The 7,410-nt window shown below is 50.7% G+C and overlaps 1 long non-coding RNA gene across 1 annotated transcript; it reads left to right on the forward strand.

Moving 5' to 3' along the window:
* The first annotated feature begins 1,996 nt into the window (after positions 1-1,996).
* Positions 1,997-4,502, forward strand: LOC124507230 (uncharacterized). Its single transcript, XR_006960964.1, has 2 exons — positions 1,997-2,359; positions 4,079-4,502. It is a non-coding gene; the product is annotated as an uncharacterized LOC124507230 (long non-coding RNA).
* Positions 4,503-7,410: the final 2,908 nt, after the last annotated feature.

A 7,410-nucleotide genomic window follows, 5' to 3' on the forward strand; every position in this document is an offset into this window, starting at 1 on the left:
TACACCAGAACGGCTAAAGAGGGTATGTTTCTTGTTGCCTTTGGTCTCCGGGCAGGCAGCTTTCCACCCCAACTGATGCATCTTGGTTCGTTTCTTGACTTCCAAGAGCTCTCCATTTCCAATGCCACACAGCGCCACCTTCTCCGTCTTGCCAGAACTACGCGAGCCAAGTCCCCATGGGTGCACTTGAAGGCTCCGTCTTCATGTCTAGGCTCCCTTGGTTCATGGACTCTGGCCCCGGAGCCCTTCACCTGTAGCCAGGTGATCTGCAGAGTAGCGAGGAGGTAAGGCATGGGACAGCCCAGTCCTTCCTCCGGGCCGAGGGCAGAGCCGTGGCGAGTACGTGGAAACACACTGGTCTCATCAACACATCCCAGATTGTGTCACCAGTGGGGAAAAAGGCAAAGAAAAAAGGCAGAATGTCAATGCTCCTCTGCAAAGCTGCGTGCCTTTTTATAATATCTCACAGGGAAAAAATAGGTCAGCATCGCCCCAAATGCAGGCCAATTTTCCCGCAGTCCAATCAAGAGCGCGTAGATGGGCCGTTTGACGTGCCAGGAAGCTCGCGATCACCATGTCAGAAGTAATGGGGACGAGTGTGAGTGGAAAGAGAGCCTTGACTCCCAGGGAGATATTTTAAGCAAGGGGGACCGAGGAACCCTGCTCTACCTGCCAGCGATCCGAGGCTGTAAAAAATCATTAGCAATGACAGGATATTGAGGAAATGAACAAGTCAGGGTTAAGGTGCTGTGCTCCTGCCTCTCTGAAACGGAATTTTTAGAAAACGAAACTTTTTCTTTAAATTGTACCACATCCTTGGTTTAGAAAAGCCAATCAGCTCGCGAGCCTATGCCCTCGATAGGTCCGTTTGGTCGAATTCAGTTTGGATCGAAAAACCACATCGTGCAAAGTGCCCGCCGGCAGATGAATGAACAACACGACGTGGTCCATGCAAACAATGCAGTGTCATTCGGTCTTAAAGAGGAAGGCGATGCGGACATGTGCTGCACGTGGGTGAACCCGGAGGACGTGATGCCGAGTGACATAAGCCTGTCGCAGGGGGACAAATACTGGATGATTCGACTCACAAGAGGTACCTAGAAGTAGTCAAATCCCCAGAGACAGGAAGTAGAACAGAGGTCACGGAGGCAGGAGAGGGGGGTGGGGGAGTCGTTGTTTGATCTCATCTAGGTGCAGAGTTTCCTTCTGGGAGCAGGATAAAGGGCCACTGGACCCTACACTCACACAGGCACGAAACTGGCAAGTTTTATGTGCTGTAGATTTCCCCACAACTTAAACAGTCCTCCAAGAGCAGGAACCTGAGGCCTGCATCTGTGATCGCAGGCCAAGACATCTTTGAGACCCGGAAGTGCTGTCTTATCACACAGGCCAGGATACCCGGTGACTTATCTCTCTATCTCGTCTGTCTAACAGAAACCCCAGCCATTTTTACGTAATTTTATCCTTCTCTTGTTGACCCGCCAGGCATCACCGCATCCTGTCCTAAGGAAAACAATAGGATTCTGTAAACTCGAGAAGGGTATTTAAGGAAACCATCGCTACGAGTGTAGTTCAGAGCAAAACGTGCTTGTGTCTCTATTAACTTCTGAAAGCGTATGTTTTTCTGAATCCGTTCATCTTTCAAACTCTGGACTGTATCAGGATGATTTCGAAATATTCCCCCTGCCCCTCTGTGACCTCTGTATTGAGGAAGAAGACTTTGCTGGTCCTTTTCCCCGGCATGCAGGGTGTCAGAGATTCCTCTGGGACTCTTCAATTCCTGAGTTTCCTGGTCTCACGGAAGGGCACTTGGGGACAGCCTGTGGCCTCCTGCCTGCCGCAGAGTCGCTCACATTCTCCAGTCCCAGATTAGACAGGTGGACTGGGAGGAACCATGCCCAGGGCTGGGCCTCCTCAGTGGGCTGGGCAGTGTTGGCTGGGGTGTGTGTGTGTGTGGTGTTGGCGGGCGGGGAGGGGTGGCCGGGGGACTCTGACCTGGCTGCAGACTTTGGGACAGAAGGAGGGAGTAGCTTCCCTTTGGCATTGGGCTGCGGAGTGTAATGAGAAGTAACGGGGTTGCCACAACAGTTGGGGAGCTCGGCACTGTGGACCCCGAGAGCAGGTGAAGTGCTCCCTTCGGGCAAACACGTCAGCCCCAGGGGCAGGGTGGGGGGCAGCAGTAATTTGGGGCCCCACTGCCAGAAAGGCTGAGTTGCAGGGTAAGTTTCTGTGCAGAGGGTGTGATGGGGATCCAGGAACAGACTGAAGGATAAATCGGGACTGGGGATTAAAGGAAGACCGGAGCCATGGCCTCAGAGTGACAGCGTGGTGGTCAAGGCCAGATGGACGACTCTGGAAGGTAGGCGGGAAGTATTGAGTGGATGGGTGGATGGGTGGGGGGATGGATAGGTGGAAGGATAGGTGGGCGGATGGAAAGGTGGGGGGATGGGTGGGGGGGTGGGTGGGAGGCTGAGTGGGGCGGGGGGTGACCTACCCATGGATGCCTAGGTTGATGAAGCTAGAAAAGCAAGCAAAGATCAGGCCACGAAGGCCTTCTGAGGAGTTGAGCGGAGCGTGGAAAGCCATTGAAAGAGTTTAAGGAGGAGGGTGACAAATGGATCTGTGTGCCTGAAAGATCGCTCTGATTTCATGTGGAAAATGGGCTGGGGGAGGTGCGAGACTGGATGCAAAGGGACCGTTTGGAAGGCAGCTGCAGGAAGAGATTGTAGTGCCTTGAAATTAGGTGAGCGACAATAGAATAAAGAAAGTGGGTGAATTCCACGAATTTTTAAAGAACACCGTTCTCAGGAAACGGCGACCTAGATATTTGGGGTACAAGAGGAAATGCCCGATGATAACCCCTAGTTGATTAGGCAGCTGGGGGAATGGCAGCACCTTCCGTCAGGGTAGGGGACGGAAAGTGGGTCATGTTCGGGAAGAGGGAGGGATTATCCCGTCAGTCACAGTGCCTGTGACACTTGGTGGCACCCATCTGTCTGCAAGACGCTTCCTCCGCTGGAGCTGAGGGCAGGCCCCGCCCCTTCCCTGCAACCCCAGAACTTAGCTCAGCGCTGGTCCGTGGTTCGGATTTAGGTTGTTGGTCTGACTGGTAAACATGGAGCTGGGATTGGACAGTCTCTGAAGAGCTGTGTCGCTCCTGTGGCATGGGGCACGGCAGGGAGACTTGAGGAACTGGCAGGTCAATGTGGAGAAGCTTCCAGAACAAACCGGCTGTGGGGAAAAGGTCTCCGTGTCTGGGCAGCATCTCAAGCCCAAGGCAAAGTGCCAGCCAGACTTCGGGCTCCTTGTCCCGGGGCACCTGTGTGTCTCATAGCTCCAGGCTCTTGTTTGAGGAACCCCTTTCTCATGACAAGTGTCACAAACACTGAATGTCACCCTTGTTGCAAAGGAAGCTGATGTGGACAGACTGTGTGTTGCCTTCCCCCATGAGAACAGGGCTTGGCAGTCAACCAGACTCACTATTACAACATGTCCTCGGGGAAGTAGGTCATGTGTCCCCAGGAGAGTCACAGAGGCCAAGGAGAGTGAGAGGTTTGCGCTGAGCAGGGCTTTCTTTTTCTCAAAGCTCCAAAGGGTGGGGGCCAGGAGCCATTTTGTTTTCCGGCCAGTGGTCCGTTTCCTTCCCAGGATTAGTCATCCCCACCCTGTCCGCACCTCTGGCTCTGAGGTGAATGAACACAGAAGTGCGTTCTGTGTCTCGCCTGTAGCTGACCCCTGGGAGATGCTTGCCATTGTTGGGCTCTCTCCTGGTCCTCCTTGTAGTTGAAGAAGAGAAGGTGGCAGATCACCTCTGTGGGGTGTTTGCTCGCAACCTAGCGTGACTCCACAGAGTGTCCGCTGTGGCGCTTCCCACAGGTTTCTGAGAGGCCTCAGTGAGTGGTGAGGCATCACCCTGTAGTGAGGTGGCCCAAGATGGACCTGCGAGGAACGTAGCAGAACCAGGGAAGCTGGGCGAAGGGCGCGGGAGGATGGCTTCCCCCTTCAGACTCAGGAAGGAGAATGGGTCCCTCAACAACCTGCTTGGGAAGGGGAACCAAGGTGATTAATTCTCCTGCAGGAACAGAAGAAAGAGGGACCTTCTGCTTCCTTACCATCGCTCCAGAAATATGCTCACTCCCCTCGCTCATCTGAGACAGTCACAGACGACTGATGGGGTCCCCGACCGACCTTCAAAATGAAGGAGTTTGCCGTTCGTGGAGGGCTTCTGTCAGACTCCAGCTAGAGACATTCCACGAGCCCAGAGCGTTCTGAGCAAACCCACAATGTAAGGCTTCATTTCCCACACTTTCCTTATCTTGCCTCAGAGACGTTTCCATTTTCTCAATATTCCGTCCCCAAGATGTGGTAATGTTGCTGGTGTTCTATGTTGGGAAATGTGTCCCTGGGACCAACTGTGGTGCTATAAAGGAAACGATAGTTTTCCTTCTAAATGATTTTATATTTACACTAAAGGATAAATACATAAGATGCACTGAAACCCTCAAGTGATTGAAAATAAATATATGGGGGCATCTGGGTGGCTCAGTTGGTGGAGCGTCCGACTTCGGCTCAGGTCATGATCTCACAGTCTGTGAGTTCGAGCCCCGCGTAGGGCTCTGTGCTGACAGCTCAGAGCCTGGAGCCTGCTTCGGATTCGGTATCTCCCTCTCTCTCTGCCCCTCCCACACTCATGTTCTCTTTCTCTCTCCCTCTCTCTCTCTCTCTCTCTCTCTCAGAAATAAAGATTTTTTAAAAAATTAAAAAAATAAATATATGTATTTACTTAATTCAGTGATTAAATAAATTAATGTATTTACTTAATTGGAGACCGCACCAGGGCCGAAGCACAAAGAGAAAACGTGCATTAAAATACACGGAGGGAGAATGGCCGTCCGTGCATTTACCGTTAGCTGATATTGATCATCTACTACGTGGCTGATGCTGCTCAGGGCCCTGGGAGGAGGGAGAGGAGAATTCAGACTTTGCCTTCATTTCAGGGCCAGTAAATAAAGGACATATGCATGGAGATGTTGATTGTGGCAAAAAAAAAAAAAAAAAAAAAAAGTGAGGACCCATCAAGAGGGAAAGTTTGAAAAAAGATTGGTTCCTCTTACGGGTCATGGAACGATCTGCAGCCCATCAGAGGCGTGCTTCAGATCTATAAGGGCCAACAGGGTGGGATTTCTGCAATTCGTTAATTGGTGGGATGAGCAAGATGCCTCGTGCGTGTCGTGTCCCCAGAGTTTACATCTGCGTGCACTCGGCTGTCGAGCATCGTGGGCACGGCGAACGATGTGCTGAGACACGTTGCAAGTTACCACGTAGATCACTCAGAACATGCGGTTATGTGTTCAAGAACAAAGGTGTGCAGAGACACTCAGTGGGTCATCACGTATTTGTACCACAGCGCACGTGTTCAGGAAAAGCACCTGACTTCGAAAATTTAGTAAACCAGATCGGCCTGACCTCCAAACCAGGATTGGCAGAAACATGGTGACAGTGGGTCCCTGGAGTTCAGGGGAATGGCCATGCCCAAGGGTCTGGGTTTTATCCTGGAAGGCCAGGAGACCGTGCCTGTTGAGCCCAGGAGGGTGAGTGTAGACTTAGGACACCAACGGAGAGTTTGAGAACATGCACCCCCCCCCCCATCGCCTCTTTTTTAGTAGACTTTATTTTTTAGGGGAAGTTTCGCTTTCACAGCAAAATTGAGTGGAAAGTGAAGAGATTTCTTATGTACCCCCTACTCCACACACACAAGTCTTCTATCAACGTCTGGCATCAGAGAGGCACACAGACACCCCATTACGTCTCCAAGTCCATGGTTTACATTAGGGTTCACTCTTGATGACATCCATTCTGTGGATTTTGACAAATGCACATGACACCTATCCATCATTTTGGCGTCCTGCGGAACAGTCGCACTGCCCTAAAAATCCCCTGTGGGCCACCGATTCATCCCTCCCTCTCTCCTCATCTCTGGCAACCGCTAATATTTTTTCACTGTCTTCATGGCTTTGCCTTTGACTTCTGTCTTCATTAACGTTTGCCAGAACGTTACGTAGTTGGAATCGTACACGTATGTAGCCTTTCCAAATTGGCTTCTTTCGCTCGGCGCGGGCGTGGGGTCCTCCGCGTCTTGGCTTGGTAGTACCACACTTGGGTTTAGTGCTGGATGACAGTTCATTGTCTGGACGCTTCGCAGTTTACTCATCCATCCCCCTAGCAGAGGGCTTCTTGGTTGCTTCGACGTTTTGGCAAAATTATGGATAAACATTCGTATGCAGTTGTCCGTGTCAGCGTTACGTTTTCGACTCATTGCGGTAAACGCCAAGGAGCGCGATTCCTGGATCGTATGATAAAATTACGGTTTCTGTGAGAAAATGTCAGACCGTCTTGCAAAGTGGCTGCACCATTTTGCATTCGCAGCAATGAATGGAAGTGTCTGTTGCCTCACATCCTTGCCAGCATTTGGTGTTGTCAGTGTTCTGGATTTGGGCCCTTGTACCGGGTGGGTGGTGAGATCTCTCCGTTTTAATTTGCATTTTCCTGATGACATCTGTGTGCCCCGTCTTCTCTCCTGCTGATCTGTCACCTGTGTACTTCCTCAGGGCGTGGCCATTTGGGTCTTTTGCTCATTTTCTTTAAGGATTGGAAGTTTTTATTTTTATTTTGAGTTTATTTATTTTGAGAGAGACAGAGAGGGGTGGGGAGAGGGAGAGAGAGAGAGAGAGAAAGAGAGAAAAAGAGAGAATCCCAAGGAGGATCTTCACTATCAGCATGGAGCCCAACATGGGGCTCGAACACCTGAACCGTGAGATCATGACCCAAGATGAAATCAAGAGTCAGACACTCGGGGCTCTTGGGTGGCTCAGTTGGTTAAGCGTTTGCAGTTAAGCGTCAGACTTCGTCATGATCTCTCAGTTTGTGAGTTCGAGCCCTGCATTGGGCTCTGTCCTGACAGTTTAGGGCCTGGAGCCTGCTTCAGTTTCTGTGTCTCCCTCTCTCTCTGCCCCTCCCCTGCTCATGCCCTGTCTGTCTCTGTCTCTCTCTCTCTCAAAAAAAAAAAAAAAAATTAAAAAAAGAAAAGAGTCAGACACTTAACTGTGCCACCCAGGTGCCCCTGCCTGTTTTTTAATCAAGTTGTTTATTTTCTTATTGTTGAGTTTTGAGAGTTTTTTTGTGTATTGTTGGTAACGGTCTTTTATCAGATGTGTCTTTTGCAAATGTGTTTTCTCCCAGTCCGTGGCTTATCTTCTCATTCTCTTGACATTGCCTTTTGCAGAGCAGAAATATTTAATTGTAACGAAGTTCGGCTTACCAGGTCTTTCTTTCACAGACCGTGCCTTTGATGGTGCATCTAGAAAGGCATCGCCACACCCAAGGGCATCTAGGTTTTCTCCTATGTGACCT

Source organism: Lynx rufus, unplaced genomic scaffold (assembly GCF_022079265.1).
Source record: "Lynx rufus isolate CCGP_SWC_20201006 ecotype Redwood Valley unplaced genomic scaffold, mLynRuf1.p SCAF_11, whole genome shotgun sequence".
In the NCBI taxonomy this organism is placed as follows: domain Eukaryota; kingdom Metazoa; phylum Chordata; class Mammalia; order Carnivora; family Felidae; genus Lynx; species Lynx rufus.